Here is a 19,421-nt window from a genome sequence, read left to right as displayed (position 1 = left end):
TAAGAGAAATTTTGATCCACATATGTTGAGAAGCTTTATAAGCTTTGTCCATTTTAATTGCTTCATTTTTCAGGATAATATGTTATGTGAAGCATATCTCGGTAGTTTGGTTATTAAATTATAGGGGAAAGACCTTTTAGGATTTGACTATCCACTAGAATGAATGAGTGAATACGTGTTTCTTTACGCAGCATCAGCAGTGTTGTAGCTATTCGCGCTCAGAGTTATTGAATATAAACAGGTGCATTTTAGGAAAAGTAAAAGTAAAACAGAATATCACAGAAAAAGGAGAAAAGTATCTTTTTTAAAATGTAAACTATATATCGTCCGAACTATGTATTTCTTTCAAGACTGTTATAATCTTAAGGTTATGAAGTTGAATAAAAGTGTTTCAATTATGGAAACAGGAAGATATTTATGAGGTTTCAAAGCTATACCCACACAGTCTAACAGAATGTGTTTCACGGTAAAATAATATTAATGCGAATATTTTCTCCCTTCAAAAGAAGGCATGAGAAAAGTGCGAGTGCCCTCCCAGCTAACAATGTCACGTTGTCACAACGTTATGCTTTCGTTGTTACAACGTTATTCTGTGGACTCCCATTTACGTTGTTACAACGTTGTGACGTGACGTTGTGATACGTCATTTTCACGCCGCTATATTGTTAAAGTTGTTTGATGCTAACTTATTTCACGTTGCCTTAACACGCTATTTAACGTTATTAGGTGATTAGTTTTCCCAGGAGTGAACAGTACATGAGACACAAAGCAGAAATCCTCTTCAATGTTTATTCATCTATTTGCATATGTTGGTCGTGTGTAGTCTAAAGCTGTAGCTGAATAGTGAAGAAAGAATCTCAAAGTGATATTTTTACAGAAAACGCTATCGTGACACCAAGTTATTCTGTAGTAGTCTATACAAAACGTTTTGACAACATATATATGTAACGTTGCTGTAACGTTGTGAAATAACGTTCTAAAATGACGTAATACTAACGTTGTGACAACGTTGTCTCATGACGTTACCAATCTACCACCTTCCCACAACCTTGCGAAAACGTTTTGACGTAGCTGGGCTATTCGCCACCGACGTAAAACATTATCTCCACGACCGGTGACAGATATATCGGTATGATTGATCAGTGTTTTAATCCTATACAGCATGGTAGTTGTTTGTTTATCCCAGTTTGACTGCCAGCATAATCAATGTATTGCCTAATAACAGGCTTATAGTCAGTTATGGGGAAAACACGTACTTGATGCTCGCCTGTGGCAGGGTGTAAAAAACCTTGGAATCAACTTTTTGTGCAGGCTCTTACAGTGTTGTCTCTCTCTCTCTCTCTCTCTCTCTCTCTCTCTCTCTCTCTCTCTCTCTCTCTCTCTCTCTCTCTCTCTCTCTCTCTCTCTCTCTCTCTCTCTCTCTCTCTCTCTCTCACACACACACACACACACACACACAGAGTGTACAGTACACAACCCTGTGCACTTAAAGAACCCACTAATTAACCTGTTGGTAAATAACCATATGGTGGCCACATGGATCCGTGCAAACACCTAGTTATAGTGAGTTCGGATTGAAAATACGATGTCTCGTTGAGATTTACATCCTATGACCGAGGGAAAACAAAGCGCTTTTGAGCAGCTTAGTTGGATCTGGCACAATACAAATATTAGTATGTATATATGTATGTATGATGCTGATTTTGTTTACAACAGTTCTTTAAAACAGTTCCGCAGCCTCTGCGTTTCCGTTACGCTTAATACACAAAAAATAGAAACTTGACATAGGACAAATTTGAATTTTAGGAAAATATTTGACACAAACCAATCCATGCTGAATGTGGGGGAATGGCTGCCGAAGACAAAACGTTTGAAAAAACGTTACAGTCACGTCTGTAGTGAATCGCTAAAACGCACCCTACATGAAATGCACGAGCATCATGCAATTATGTATCACCCTGAGCTGAAGCGTATGACTGTAGGCTTTAAAAAGCCACATCAATGGTACTCCACATGCATTGCTTTAAGCCACTAGACGACAAGAAAATGAAAAGACTGACAGAAGCTCAACGACACAACGCCATCGGTGTTTACAAGGACGGATATCGCAGCATGATGTGGCAAGGCACTTCAGCGTGTCCAGACAGATCATCTCAAACCTATGGACCCGATACAAAAGTACTGGGAGTTTTAATGACCCATGTCAGGTCGACCTGGAGTTACCACCGCCGCCCAGGATCGCTACATCCGGTTGAGACATTTTCGTTCAAACACCATGGCCGCATCATCCACAACAGTCCAAATCCCTGGACTGCTCCGAATCTCCGACCAGACAGTGCGCAATTGGCTATGGAAATCCAGACATTTTGCCAGAAGACCAGTTCCACGTCACGTCGTTCCCTACATCAACGTGATCTTTGGAGCATGACAATGCTCGACCTCACGTTGCACGTGTTTGACAGGTCTTCCTCCAGCAAAACAATGTTCATTTGTTACCTTGGCCTTCTCGATCACCGAATTTGCCCACCATTGAACATCTGTGGGATACTCTTGATCGATGCTTGCACCAGCGTAATCCACAAACCTCAGACACTACAAGAACTGCACAGCACTTCAGCAAGTGTATCAAAACATTCCTCAAGACAGCATTCGGCATCTCCTTTCTTCCATGGGTCACCGCTGCCAAGCTGTTATCGATGCTCATGGTGGTCACACAGAATACTGACATTTTACTCTGACCAAGTGGCTTAAATAGCCCTCTGTGGTTTTACCAAACACTTTCTGGATAAATCATGTTTTGGAAATTTGTAAAGTGATGATTTTACTGTAACTGAGCAATCATGTCATGTTTGCATCAGTTATATGCACGCAGTAAGAAAACTCCAAAACAGCATGTCAAGTTTCTTCTTTTTGTTTTTGAAGAGTATATATAAAACACCCCAACCCGTGTTACATCTAGTAAGTGTAGATGCAGAATCGTTTCTTGGCTTTTAAGTCTTTAAATTTGGGGCATAATTTAAGGATAATATACTATCAAACGTAATGCCTCAGAATTTGGATTCTTTGACAAGTTATGTTGCTGTTGTTGTTTTTTAAAACAACCCGTTTTTAGATACCACTTGCGTATTTTGTTGAGAGAAAGTTGTAAGGGGTAGTCAACAGTGTTCATGTTTGTACCCCTGTATGGGATATAATTATCGTCAAAACATTGATCCGTCAATATTTTTATATACAAAATATTTTCCTACAGAAAAGAATGACTGATGACTCTAACTTCAATTTTCCTGTCTTCGAAAACGAAAGCTGGCATACGCCCACGTTGTCCGATGCTCTTCACGCCGAAAATTAGAGCCGCTCTTCACGCCGAAGACCCCTGTTCGATTCCCCACATGGGCACAATGTGTGATGCCCATTTCTGGTGTCCTCTTACGTGATATTGCTGGAATACTGCTAAAAGCGGCGTAAAACTAAACTCGCTAACTCACCCACTCACCATGTCTCCACGTGCATACGCTAACTACCACTGGAGATAAAAATATTGGAGCCATCATTAATACTATGTTGCAACTTCGCTTCTATTCCTGTGATGTTTACCAAATAAAAACATACAGTTAAAATGATAATTTGTTGAACCGCTTTTGCCGTCGCGTTTGGCTGTTCTTGAAGAAGCGACCGAACAATCGCCGTTACCTGTCCCCAGAAAACATATCGTTCTTCGACACGGGTACAATATGTGAAGCCAATTTCTGGTGTACCCCGCCGTGATACTGCTGGAATATTGCTAAAACTAAACTCACTCACTATTCTACCATGACATCAGTAAACACTGGATTGTGATTGGTTAATTAAAGTCATTCAGAGGTATATAATCACGTTATACAGGTCTCTGTTTTCCGTGCGCAATCATACATGGTTTACGGTAATGCACTATTTTTGTCTGCCCACTAACATGGCGGACACCAAACAACCTACCGATGCATCAATAAATTACGGCGATTTTACTGTCGGAAATTACACATATGTCTTTAAAGATGGATTTAGCGATGACGGGCTCGACTCACTACTTGCGTAAATCACAGCAATAGGTGTTTATACATACAAAAGTACTTCGAAAGCATGGAAACAAATATTCAGTCGAACAAGATCCAAACATCGTCTGCTTTCCGAATAAAAATTCAGCAAAAACAAATATGTTTACGTTGATTCTATGTTATGTCAGAATAGATCCAGCAATAGACTGCTACATATATAATTTCCCGTGTTAAATTTATTATCAGCTTTCGTCAACGATATCGCCACTGATCTTGATCCGGTAACGGAGGATGCATTAACATCGAACGCCGAAGAAATTTTAATGCCTTCCATCGACATAAATAAACAGTTGGGTTATCAATTCAAACAAAATGATAATTTTGAAATTTGTACTGTTTCAAATTTAGCGGTAGTAAAACACAATTACAGTATCTGCAAACCGTTCTGTTTAGCCCAACATATTTTTTTTCTAAAAGTATAATATCATTGAAAAAGTTATTTAGCTTAGTCATGATCCCTCTTATCCATTACACTGCTTGATCTAAAGTAGTCTATTAAAGTATAATAAATTACCTTACCGTGTTTATGCCAGAGGTACACCCTCATGTCCTGATCCATCCTTTCGGAAATATCACCACAAATCTGTCTCTTTGTCAACAGACTCGCGAACATGCCAGCGAATCCGATTCAATTTGAATTCACTACACTTTGAAGCCACTAGGTCACAAAACACTTTCCAAAATGTAGAAAATAATATCCGAAGAATCGAATTTGAGCACAAAGTACACACATGAGTGTGTAAGAGTCATCACAGCTGTCGCACGCAGACGTAGAGGTGCGTGAAATCGTCAAGTTGACAGGGCGCAAAATTCAACAGTATCTAAATTCGGTACAACACGGACTCCTCGTTACAGCAAAAGCGCCTCCACTCTTAAATTTTGTACCAGTACCAGTAATTAGATATCAAAGACTATCTCAGTCATACAATCAGGTTAACCTTGCGCAAACTGTCAGAGGCTCTCCTGTCGCATCTTTCCAAATTTGCACGTAAATGTAAACAATGACTTCCGAGAAAAGGTCAAGGCCATGAGGTTGCTGCCATTATTCTGGTGGGGTAAGGGTCTACTGTGGAATTTTCAAATGTGAACCAAGCTTTTTAAACTTATTTGATATATGTTTTCCAACTTATCAGTTAATGATTGGTGATTGATGCATTGAAAAAACAAAACGTGATTTGTTATTACTGAATCTGGAGTTTGTTAGTCATTGACGGTTTGCCACCAATCACCCCGTTTCGGGCGATGCCACTTGAGATTGGAATGCGAGGCCGCTTCACGTATTGACTCGTAACCAAAGAAAGAGCTCCACCTGAAATTGTTCATAAAATTGTCATGGTAGAATGGAGATAAACCTACTGTGTGGGAAAATCAGAGGTATATAACGAAAATTATAATAGCTCTAAATTGTTCATTTAAAACCTCACGCTACGCGTTCGGTTTTAAATGAAATTTAGAGCTATTATAATTTCGTTATATACCTCTGATTTTCCCACACAGTAGGTTTATCTCCTAAACAAAAGTTAAGCAACACAAATTTGTAGTCTCATTACATTTTCATTTATTGAAATTTCAAATCATGGAATGATGCAATAGAAAGGTTAAATATGTATACACACGATTAACAAAATGAAATGAAATGGTATTGAGCAATAATAGACTTACAAATCATCAAAAGCATGTACCCGCGAAACAGTCGTGCAAAATGTGCTGCATTGATGGAGCAAAATGTTAACATTAAGGTTCAAGTCAGTTTTGGACAGTGAAGCAGTGTTCAGTTACGCGTATGACCACCATGAGCACAAATGCAAGCTTCTACACGTCTTTGCATTGACCAAATGAGCCTTTAAAGTTGCTGTTGTGGAATGTTCTGCCATTCTCTGTAACGCCTGCTCAAGGTCATCCAGAGTCTGGGGGTTCACATGGAGACCGTAAACACGACTTCCAATAATGTCCCAAGCATGTTCAATGGGATTAAGATCAAGTGACCTTGCAGGCCAGTCCATATGTGTGATGTTGTTGATCTAAACAACATCGTTAACAACTCATTCTCGGCCATTATCATCCATGGACGGGCATTATCACCCATTAAAATGAAGTTAGGACCCGCTTGTTGTGCCAGAGGAATGATTAGAGGTAGGTTTACAATGATCAGGGTGCATGTGTGAAGAGTGGTGCACATTCATCCCACACATTTTGCATGTTGTTTCTGAGTGTGGTTGTGTTCGGGTTATGTTGTCAATGTTATCAGATAAATTAATTTGACAGTCACTAAAGGTTATGTATTCTTTGAATATTTACCTTTCAGTAACATGTCGGCAAAAATTGCTATCGAAATTGATAAAGATATGACACTGAAAATACTTGTTGCTTATTTTTTTGTGAGGAGTATATATCTGGACAATGTCCCAGGCGTCGTATTCCCTCGTTCACTGATCGGTTGTTCTATTTGTCACTAATATTATGAAAAGGTGGCGAGTTAATCTATTTTCAATAGTTGCAATTATATACTCATGCCAATAATGGTTGTCACCCCCTTCAATTTTTTAATTGGAGAGGAGAGTGTTGGTGTGAAGTGTGTGGGTGTTGTGGGTGGGGGTTGACAACCATTATTGGCATGAGTATATGTACATTTGATACAGACTTGTGTAATTTCTTCATATTATGTCCATGTGTTAGCAGTGGGGATGGAAGCCGAGAAATCTATACACTCTATGGCGTAATCTATTTTAATTATCATACAATGGATACCGTTCTCGACAGGATAAAGCCAACGGATATTTTAGGTATCCGTTGGGGTCATATACGGATATCGATGCAAATTAGAGAGGTCATATGCAGATTTTATGGACTCCTTTCACAGTGTAAACAAACATGGCGTCACGCCCATCCACTGTCAGTGCTTTGATCCTAGCAAATCCATGTCTGGTAATGATAGATTGAGTGGATTATGAAGCGAAGGTAGAAATTCATCGGCTTACGATGATACCAACACAGCTCCTGACCGACTGTCAGTGTTGAGTAGACGGCACAGGAATCCAGGAGCAGAATGTCACGAGAACATTAAAGTGTATTTTTTGTTGAAAAGGTTAATTGAAGGTTTCAGAAGTTCCACACAAGTTTTGTTGTTATTTTTCAAACGTATGCTACGATTTGTTGACAACAATAAGTGCTTTCACATGAAAACGTATTGGGAACTAGATTGCCTAACGCAGACAATTGAGCGATTGTGTCACCGAGCTTGTGACGTAACGTACTACTATGCACATATTTGTGACGTCATAGATATCTGTACAGATTTCAGTTTTAGGACTTTAGGCAAATGGAATCGCATTTTTAAATCTTAAAGTATGAATGACATTGTATGGTACATATTCATCAAAACGGTCATTTATGTTTATTTGGGTGAGCCAAATCAAACAAAGACTCGTAACAGCTGGTCAGGGAAAGAACTGTTGAGTATATTGTGGGCGTTAGACGAGTGTTTGGATCCAAAGGCTTAGTTTTCAACATAATTACAGCGTCACCGGTCCCAGCATGTGCGTGTGCGTGTGCGTGCGTGCGTGCGTGCGTGCGTGCGTGTGTGTGTGTGTGTGTGACCATTGAAACACTCGTGAAAACGCATGAAAATGAACTTTAAATCTCTGGCAGATACCTAGCAGTCCCAGAACTAGAAGAACGAAAGTGACCACACAGCACCATCTGCGCATTCTCCATCTGCGCTACCGGATGCTCACAGTGACATACCAGCCACGTTGTATCTCCACACCAGTAGGAACATCGTGATGTGATGACTGCCTGGTGTCTGCACCTGGGCCTACCGTCCATTTGGGGTCATGCTCTAGCAACCAATGCTCCTACGATGACAGGGTTTTATGTTCTAACTTTATTGATTTTGATATTGATATAAATTAGATTGTTCTCGTCACAATATGGCTGACGCTAACCAATAACTCACTCACTCACTGTTGAAGTATGAATGTTTTTTATATCTTTATATACTCTTCCAAAAAAGAAACGCATCATGAAAATAGCAATTTCATGTAGCAATGAATTAAAACGTGATTCATTTTACAAAAGGTTTTGCTCTGTTTATGAGTCCTATGGTGTTTATGTTTTGAAACATCACAACAAAACGCACCATCCATAAAATACCCGTATTTAACAGCATGATTTTCAATTTCGGCGTGTAGTATCACAGAATACACAATTCACATGCAATGCACTTGAAAGTTGGGGATCAGATAGTCTCAATGATGGGTATAAAAGGTTGATCGCTGTCTGTCGATTATTCACTGTATTTGGAATATTGTTGACGAACGCAAAATGCCACGTCTAAGTGAAGCCAACCGTCAGATCGCCATTGGTTTGCTTGAAGCTGGACAGTCTCAACGTGCAGTTGCCCGACGCATGAATGTTCACCAAAGCACCATTTCACGGCTCTGGGAGAGATATCGCCGGCAGAATGCGGTAGCAGATGCCCCTCTTAGTGGGCGACCTCGAGCGACCACTGCGGCGCAGGATCGCTACATCCGGGTACATCACCTGCGTCATCGAACAGCTAGGGCGACCAGTACCGCTCGACAAATACCCGGATCGAGGAGGCTTTCTGCACAGACCGTCAGGAACAGGTTGAGAGAGGCTGGTTTAGGTGCCAGAAGACCTTATTTTGGCCCTGTGCTTCGACAACAACATCGTCGACATCGAGTTCAATGGTGCACCAACGTTCAGGCCTTGAACCTACCGAATTGGCGTAGAATCTGGTTCAGTGATGAATCACGATTTCTATTGGAACGACGCAATGGAAGAATGCGGGTGTACAGACGTCGACGTGAACGTTTCGCCGACGCTTGCGTTCCTCAGGTGGACAGAGTCGGCCGGGTCAGTGTTATGATGTGGGGAGCGATCACTGCCGTAGGAGAAGTGATTTGGTGATGATCCAGGGCAACCTGGCAGCTAAACGGTACTGTGACAAAATCCTACGCCCACACCTCCTTCCAATCATTGATCGCCAGAGGGAGTTGTTTCAACAGGAAAATGCCAGGCCCCGCACAGCACGTCACACCAGAGACTTCCTCCAGAACCACAACATCAATGTGCTCCCCTGGCCCTCAAGATCACCGGACTTAAACCCGATCGAACATCTGTGGGATGCCCTGGACAGACGGGTGCGACGCCGTAACCCTCAGCCCCAGACTCTACAGCAACTCGCACAGGCACTACAGGCAGAGTGGGCTGCGATTGGGCAACACGAGATTCTGAGACTTATTCGTTCGATGCCGAGGCGATGCAGTGCAGTTCTGGATGCCCACGGTGGTCACACGAGGTATTAACTTCAGCGCCACCACACGTCTCCATGTGACACTCAAACTGACTTTCCTCGAGTTGGTGCCAAAGACGGATAGGTCTGCATTCCCAGTGTGCAATTTCGCTATATTTCATTGACTCATAAAGCCTACAAGATGTTTCAAAATAAACATAAAAATACAGTTGAAATTCCTATATGCGTTTCTTTTTTGGGAGAGTATATTAACCGGATGAAAGTATTGGAATGATTGAAACAAAAATGTTACTTATGGGGTAAATGTGTATTTTTTATATTATATTTTAATATGGCCAACTATGTTTTAAAATTCTCTCATAACATTTTTATGGTGGCCAATGCATTTTACTGAAATATAAGGCAGCATTGTTTATATATCTGTAAATGAACATCATTACAAGGCACCATTTTTCATTTGAACGTTAGTTTATATAATTATATATATTCAAGACGATATTAGTTTCTCTGACGATGATACAATATGTATGATTTTACAAGATTTAATACAGCGATCAGCAACACTGTTTGCACATACACGACTTAGATACCTTTCTTACTAGAACACACAAACGTGAATAAAATTGAACTGATTATGATTTCTAAATGTTGTTGATCAAAATCTATAGGAGGGGTAGACTTCAGGAAATATAAATATCATTACTCGCTGTACATTTGTAGCATTATTCCAACGTACGAAGAAGAATACAAGTCTCATACAATGCTTATCTTAAAAAAAAACAACTGGGACACAGGTATAAAGCCAATGGAAAATGAAGCGACAAAACCCGAAGTTTATACCACTATATTACCATAAGTACCCATCTAAACAAAAATTCATTCAATAACCGTCCAGCCATGATACTACTATTTTTTAAAATCTGGCAATTTATGTAGCTAAAACGTTAAATGTCCGTAATGCAAACCTTGAGTTGTTTAACAAACCATTATGTTTGAATTATTTATGTAATTGTACACACAGGCCATCATCTTACTTAATGTCCGTAATGCAAACCTTGAGTTGTTTAACAAACCATTATGTTTGAATTATTTATGTAATTGTACACACAGGCCATCATCTTACTTAATGTCCGTAATGCAAACCTTGAGTTGTTTAACAAACCATTATGTAAACTTTGAGTTGTTTTTGAATTATTTATGTAATTGTACACACAGGCCATCATCTTACTTAATGTCCGTAATGCAAACCTTGAGTTGTTTAACAAACCATTATGTTTGAATTATTTATGTAATTGTACACACAGGCCATCATCTTACTTAATGTCCGTAATGCAAACCTTTGGCTTGTTTAACAAAGCATTATGTTTGAATTATTTATGTAATTGTACTCTACGCCTCACAGGCCATCATCTGCGAAATAAAGAGTCTGAGTCTGAGTCTGAAGACCCTAAGCTTCCACATTCATAAGTACAGATGTAGAACAGCACAGCAATGCTGAAGGTAATGAAACATAACATGTTACTTAATACATTTACTTATTATAACAGACAGCGAAATCTATTTGGGAGCGTCATGGCCATATACAAATTCGATTTTTTATAATTATTTAAAATAAGTATTCAAAACAACAGTTTTTTTTATCCTTGACATGAAATTAACACGTTGATCTGATATCATATTGGAAGAAGGATGCACTTGAAAGGAATGAACTTGACAGAAAGACGACATTGCAGGAAATGAACAGGGTTGTAATTAAACCTTTCGATCAAATCAGAGAAATAGACAAAGGAATAAGACAGCAACATTACCGTCATTCACAGCACGATGTCCCTTAGCGTGAGTGAGTGAGTGAGTGAGTGAGTGAGTGAGTGAATGAGTTTAGTTTTACGCCGCACTCACCAATATTCCAGCTATATGGCGGCGGTCTGAAAATATTCGAGTTTGAACCAGACAATCCCGTGATCAACAATATGAGCATCAATCTACGCAATTGGGATGCGATGACATGTGTCAACCAAGTCAGCGAGCCTGACCACCCGATCCCGTTATTCGCCTCTTACGACTCGCATGGGTTACTGAAGATCAGTTCTAACCCGGGTCTTCACGGGTCCGATGCCCCTGAGCATGTTTGAAGCAAGTACACAGAGAAGGAAACGCTGTTTGAAACAGTGAACACCACAAATGGCAGCACATCTTTTCGAGAAAGATATTAAGTATTTTTTAGTTTCGAACTGACTGACAACTATACATAAACGTTATTAGATTTCAGAATATACATGTCGTGAAATTGAATTGACAATACATGTCAGACCAAAGGTTTTTTTCTCATTACAAGCTGCTGTGTCTACCCAGAAAAGTGTAAACCGATACAGAACATTATGTTTCGTTTAAACTGAGTCCTATTTACTTGAACATAAATGTTTAGAAAACACAGATTGCACACATGTTTAACTGAACAACTGGTCGTCTAGATCACGGACCTTGTGCACCCATCTGACAAGTGTAAATTTGCACGGCATCCACGGCCGAAAACTTTGAATACACTGATATTTAGAAAGTGGTCAAATGTAACACATGTTAAATTTGGGATTACTTTTTCTCCGTTAAGTACAGATTCTAATACTTGTTGGGTTGGAGTTTTGAACCACACACAAAGTTAGTAAGTATCAAGCACTACAATCTGTACTTTAAGTTTGGAAATGTCGTTCAACTTTCTACCATAATGCAATTCTTTGTTTGTATTTATTTTGCTTTTCTGAGTCCTTGTAATGTAATCCCAAATTAACTATTTACTACATTTGACCACTTTCAAAATGGCATGTGTAATTAAGATTTCCAGGATCATTTAAGGCCTGAACGTCACTGTTAAACGTTTTATGGTAGCAATTAACTGCGAGGATATCTGTACTTCATAGTGATGAAAACTGGCATTTGTTGTAGTAGGAATTGTAAAACGGACTCGAAATGGTTTAGCCCCCAAATTTTAGGAGGGCAACGTTTCCTTAATATCAGCAGCTTCAGCCTTTTGAGGTACATTCTGTTTTTGAGATAGCATCAAAGGTGTCACACGATTGGTACTTTCTTCCTTCAAAGTTCCTTGATCGTGATTACAGCATTTAAGTCACCAGAAAATGTGAAATGTGTTGTGGTAGACATGTAGACATTTGAGGAAAACACGGGAAACTTTGTAGAGCTAGATGATTCTTAATTAAGATGAATACACTGCAGCATACAGAAGAAGATGACAACTGCTGTGTCTTATCCTACTGTATGGAGGCAGTTCGTTGACATCATACTCTTCACAAAACAATTACATGAACAGCCCATGAACGATGTAATTCATACTAACTAGATCTATAGACTTACCCTTCTTCAATCACCTGATGTCATCATTGAGTTTCAGTGGTCCATTCATATCATTTCACATCTATTTTAGACAGCCTTCTGTACCAACACGAATCAGTTACAGCGCATGGTCAATGTAAACTATTCTCATATATTACTAGGCGTCGGACCACTGATCTTCCACTCTCCTAGAAGATTATCTGTCCATTTCTTAACTGAAGCGGAGCTAAGGGATTTCAGAAAGAGATATCAGTTGAAGTTTCGGCCAATATTACTGTGAAAATGATATGAATGGACCATTGAAAGTCAGTACTGACACCTGGAACTGGGTAAGCATGTCCTGTCCTACCCGTAAGCCCTTATTCACACAGTTCGCCTGAACAAAGAAAGTATTGACATTTCAACGAATTTTTGTTTATACAGATCCAAGTATTGATTTCAGATAAATTTGGTCAGCTGTAAAATATTGTATATATGAGCAGTTAGTAATAGGTTCCATTGGGATATGATTGTTGTGGTTGCTTTGTCACTATTGGAGCTACACTTTAGAAAACTTAAAACTATTTCCTACAAGATTTGACATATATTGATTTCTAAATTCCACGATGTAACTACTTGCTACTTGCTGATTCTAATCATTTCATGTACATATGCACTATGGTTATAGCAGGTTAGCCTATGTCACAGGTATGTAATCAATGGTTTACCACCCTCTTGTGAAAATCCAATCTATAACACACCACTCTACACGGCGTAAAGTGACACTTGTAACAATGTGGCATCTAGGAATGAACACCTGTTGGTTTCAACCTGGTTGTTTATGTGTCATTCAGTTCTTAATCAGACTGGCATGGACGCACACTAACCCACGTGTCACATTAAAAGTGATGATGGCTCCTTATACATTGCAAATCATTCATTGCAAGTCACTAGCGCATCTGTAAATCGGCAAACGTACAACTAAATTTATGAAGGTAAGAAACTGAAGTACCTTTGAATTTTTCATTTCCCCTGATTGGAAGATTTTTCCTATTCAAATATCAAATAATGTATATAGATTATATTAACCCGGTTTGACGACGTCTTAACTCATTTAAATTCTGAAGCCATGGTTTTCTCTGTAACCTAACTGACAAAAATTGTTATGGGTATATATTGAAGCAATTGGTGAAGGAATTAAGATATTTTGTAACTGTTCAATGGGAATAATCATGTGTGCCCATTCTACTGTGTTATTGTACCATTATTATATGTGACGCTTATGCCGATTTAAGAAAGAAGTACATTCCACAAAAATATCTTGGTCACCCTACAAGGGAAACACTTATAAGAATTTTATCATCAAAAGACGAATCTGTCCATGTAAAATTAGCCATGTTTTTAACACATTCGCTATCTTTAAGGAAGAGTTTAATTTCTCCTGTCAACTAATCTAACAATGTTATGATGCTTTCCACTGTTTGCAATGTCCATACCTTGCCTTTCATTACAATACTATGTATACGGGCTAGAGGCCTTATGTACAATAAACCATCTTGATCTTGATCTTGATCTTGATCTGCAAGAACATGCAATGTTATTGCACCATCTGCCAGAACATTCGGGTGTTATTTCACCATCTGCAGGAACATACAGTGTTATTGTACCATCTGCCGGAACATACAGTGTTATTGTAACATCTGCAGAAACATACAGTGCTATTGCACCATCTGCAAGAACATATAATGTTATTGTAACATCTGCAGAAACATACAGTGTTATCGCACGATCTGGAGGAACATACAGTGTCATTATACCACGTGCATGGAGCACATAATATTGCTGGAACACATGGAACACATAATATAGATATATATAAGTTGTATGCTTCTCTCGAGGGTAATACGGTCTGATGTACGCCTCTTTGTAGCAGTGCCACCCGAGCCGCCATGTAAAATTTCCAAAATATCATTTTATTTTATGTTAAATATGGCTACCGACTATATGACATGCACGCAAAATGGCGTCTGCCTCTCGACTGGATTTTTAACATCAGTAAAACTTATTCTGATAAACAAAAAACTGCTATAAAAAATGTTAATTATGTTTAAACTGAGTGTGCAAACCACACAATGTATAAAATAGCTTAAATAAAGCAGTGAAAGTCGGTAAAATAAATCTGTACAAAGTGAACACAAAAACAGCTGATCGAACGGTTTTCGAACTCCGGGCACTGCATGCGTCATATTATGACGTCATACGATTGTTAGGGCTTCAGCTTCTCGGCGGAGAGCTTGGCGGTTACCGTGGCAGCGGGTAATATTTTTTCCAGTTGTCCTGGGAGGGTGACACGGAAACTTGTTAAACCGTCATTGACCAATGAAATTAAAGTATTTTACATGGAGGTAAGATAAAGTGCTTTTGTACCATTTGCAGGAACACGGAGTACTATAGAGTAGCATCCTTACGTTTGCACGTACATACAGTGTTTTTTACTAGTTGTAGATGTAGATATATTCCAAAGATGCGTGTTATCCCATTCATGATATAGACAGACAGACAGTTTTATTCAGTAAAAGGCCACTTACCCATAATACAGTCAAATGCATGATCACATATCACATGAATGGTACACACTGATTTATAAAAGTGTTCTCCTCTTAATTCTAATTTGTACATTATATAAAAATAAAGAAAAATTCTTATTCAAATCTACATTAGCAGATTGCATAAGATCTATAAAGTTGTTTATCGTCGGAGGCTGACTTAAATATTTCACAATATATTTCTCTCGAATGTCAGAGAAACATTCACAAATATACAAAATATGCCACTCATCTTCAACAACATTAATACCTTTGGATTTACTAAATAAACAAAATCTTTCATTAGAAGCAATATTTTCATATCTCCCAGTCTCTATTGCTAAATTAAAGTTTCCACATCTAAATTTTGAAAAGGGCAGATCTCAAATTTAAATAAATATTACAATTGAAGTATTTTTCTACATCTAACAGAGTTTTATACTGACAATAATATACAGTTTTATGTGAATTTTCAATGGAAGAATACCAGGATTGCTTTAAATTATCGGTCAGTCTTTGTTTAAAAAGAAACATAAAATACTTAACATAACCAATATCCTGACTGACACATGCATAGCCAAAACCATAAGTAAATAAAATATGCTTAACATTAGTTGCCCAGGTTTCACGTCCAACATCATCTAATGATTTCAGCATTTTGTAACAGTGTTTTGGGAGTCTGTTTGGGTGTAAGTACAATAAATGACACCAATATTTTATAACCTTAGTCATCTATACAATTTGTAAAGGGAGTCTACCACATTCACCAAGTACCATATTATTACAAGTTGATTTACCAACTTTTAAGAAATACTTACAAAATTTAATTTGTACAGACACTATGAGTTTACAATAACTGGTGCCCCAAACTTCAGCTCCATAACATAATATAGGTGAGATCATACAATCAAATATTTTAAACAAATCTTTACAATTGACACCACCCATTTTTCTTTGGAAGTTATTTACAGAAAATAATGCCTTACTGGCCTGAGAAACAAGGCTATGAAAGTAAGTATAGGTGGAGCGCAACTTTTTTCTCGGTATGAAGGTTTTACTCGTCTCCCACAGACAATGAAACCTGTCATTTTAAATTTCGCCCAGCCATTCTGTAATAGGTTGATTTTGTTCAGATTTTAAATCTCACATCTCACTGGTGTTCCTTATTGGTTTTAGTGGAGTTATTTGTTTTTATCCAAATCATATGGTTATGAGACAAAGGCAGGCTAAATTTGTCCTTGAAGAGGGAATATTCTTTCCCCAAATCTGTTCCCGAGCCCTGCATAGGTACTCGGGAACAAAACTGTATCCAAACGGGGCGTTAGTGCCTTGCTACAGGACGAACAAATGTAATCAAAACTTGCAAAGAGTATCAATTTGTCAACATAAAGTGTTGCCTTAAGACCATACTGGGCGATTTCAAAATGAGCCGAAGTTTCGATAACATATAGCAATCACGCCTGGACGTGATGTGTGTGAATGTGTGGTAACTGAAGTTTGGATACAGTTTTGTTACTTGCGTTTGTTTATTTGTGTTATTGTGTTGAGGGTTACGTCTAACTGTCCATTCCCGAATATTTATCGAGGCTGGAAAACTGAAACGTTTTTCGGGGAATGAAGAGAACGCTTCCCCAGCTTAAAATACATCAGAACGTTTTCAAATTGAAACCTGTGACATTTGTGATAACATTTACCCGATTATTGGTAGTTTGCCATCTGATATGTCATCTCTTTTGTAACCGCACGACTGTGTGTAGAATGCATGACGCGAGGAGAATCGCAATTTGATAACAGGCTGACAGGGAGGCAGACTGATGAATAATTGGTGAGCTGAAAAAAAGAAACTTAGTCCTTCCGTTTCATCCTTTACCAACCCGTGAAGATCCGGGTTAGAATTGATCTTCAGTAACCCATGCTTGTCGTAAGAGGTGACTAACGGGATCGGGTGATCAGGCTCGCTGACTTGGTTGACACACGTCATCGTACCCCAAATGCCTAGTTCGATGCTCATGCTGTTGATCACTGGATTGTCTGGTCCAAACTCGATTATTTGCAGACCGCCGCCATATTGCTGGAATACTGCTGAGTGCGCCGTTAAACAACAGCCAATCAATCAATTACCCTTTACCTGGTTTAAATGTTTCGTCTAATAACATCGCCATATATATCGTCAGCTGAAGTATTGTAACTACATACAGGGGGCGGTGGGGTAGCCTTGTGGTTAAAGCGTTCGCTTGTCACGCCGAAGGCCCGGGTTCGATTCCCCACATGGGCACAATGTGTGAAGTCCATATCTTGTGTTCCCCGCAGTGATATTGCTGGAATATTGCTAAATGCGGCGTAAAACCAAACTCACTCACTCACTCACTCACTACATACAGTGATATTGTTATCTATAACTGTGGTAGTTGCTCTATCGTCAGACTACCACCACTGAAGATATATCCTGGCCGCCTGTATGCCCTTTTTACGCCAGATAATATTGTACTTCGCACGAAGAGACTCGCTTCCATTCACTTTATTTCTCTTTATTTTGTGTAACATAATCAATTTCATGACGATACGTGTATATGTCCCTAACAAATGATAGTTCAATAAGGTATGAGCCAGCCGAGCAAGACTTGTCACGGAGACATACATATATACATAGATACGTAGATATTAACATATTAATTATAGAATAGAAACACAAACGTTTGATGGAATCTATTTTATCATTGTATTAATGCAAAGGTACTCTCCAAAACGTACTGAAATAAGTTTACGTAAATGTTTTAGTGTGTATTGTAAAAAATGTTATATTTGAGAATGCCAGTTATATCTCCACTGTGAATGAATGAACGAACGAACGGACAAATAAATGAATGAATCTGTATTTCTTTAAAGGTTTCCAGGATTTGTCTGTCTGTCTGCCTGCCTTGCCTGTATGTATGTATGTATGTATGTATGTATGTATGTATGTATGTGTGTGTGCGCGCGTGCGTGCGTGCGTGTGTGCATGTATGTATATATGTGTGTATGTATCTATGTAACTATGTAACTTAAACCCATAAATATTTAATTCATGTTATGTGTGTGTATGTGCGTGTATATGTGTATGTGTGAGTGTGCGTGTGTGTATATATATATGTATATATATATATATATATATAGCAGCAAAAGTGTATATATATTCAGCAGCAATTCAGTACGAATTCAAAGTTAGATAGGTACTGTAATCAAATCATTACAGAAATGGACATAATAAGCGGATCAATGAATAACTCAGCACAATTCCAGGACATTACGTGAACGTTTGCAGTCCATTCAGACTCTTGACTTCAGTATCTAGTGCGACCACCACGAGCGGCAATAACTGCAGCACAGCCTCTATGCATGGAGTGCACCAATCGATTGATGAAGGCCATTGGCACCTGGAACCACACTCTGAGAAAGGCCTGGCGCAATAAATCGGCTGTGTTCGGCCTTGGTATGACATTATTCAGTCTCCCCGGAATTTCATACCAAAGATGTTCAACTGGGTTTAAAAAATCAGGACTAAGAGCTGGCCAATGCATAATGTTGACACCGTTCTGCTATAGGAAGTCCCGTGTAGCTCTGGCAGTATAGGCCCGGGCGTTATGCTGGAAAATGTTGTTCCGGCGACGTGCGAAATGTAGCGCACGGCTGTGATGCCGCCTCCTCTCCCCTGGACCAAATTTCTGGAACACCACAGGACCCACTCTCTGGTTCAGACCTATTCCACCCCATACCATCATGGGTGCACCTCCCCATGAGTCTCTTTCCATAACACATTGGTCTGTGTAACGCTGGCTACGTTGTTGCCATATTCTTGTTCTGCCATCTGTGAACAGAACAGTTCCCCATTGCCTGTATCGTCAGTTTTGGTGTTGAAGGGCAAACTGTAGACGTTCAAGCCAATGATGAAGGGTGAGAAGAGGTCCACGGTAAGGTCTACGGCTATGGAGGTTCCCGCTGTTAAGACGTCGGCGTACTGTATCAGTACTGATTGACCTTCCGTGTGTTCCCATTGTCTGGCGTGCTGTTTCGGATGCCTGCGTGAAGGGATTCTGTACATGCTGTCGCACAACATGGCGGTCTTGTCGTCTTGTGGTCACCCTTGTTCTGCCAGTACGGGGACGA

The sequence above is a fragment of the Haliotis rubra genome, unplaced genomic scaffold (genome assembly GCF_003918875.1).
Source record: "Haliotis rubra isolate DU_JTF1 unplaced genomic scaffold, ASM391887v1 Scf93, whole genome shotgun sequence".
Taxonomy (NCBI): Eukaryota; Metazoa; Mollusca; class Gastropoda; order Lepetellida; family Haliotidae; genus Haliotis; species Haliotis rubra.
The sequence above is the reverse complement of the archived record's forward strand: the minus strand, read 5'-3'. Positions refer to the sequence as shown.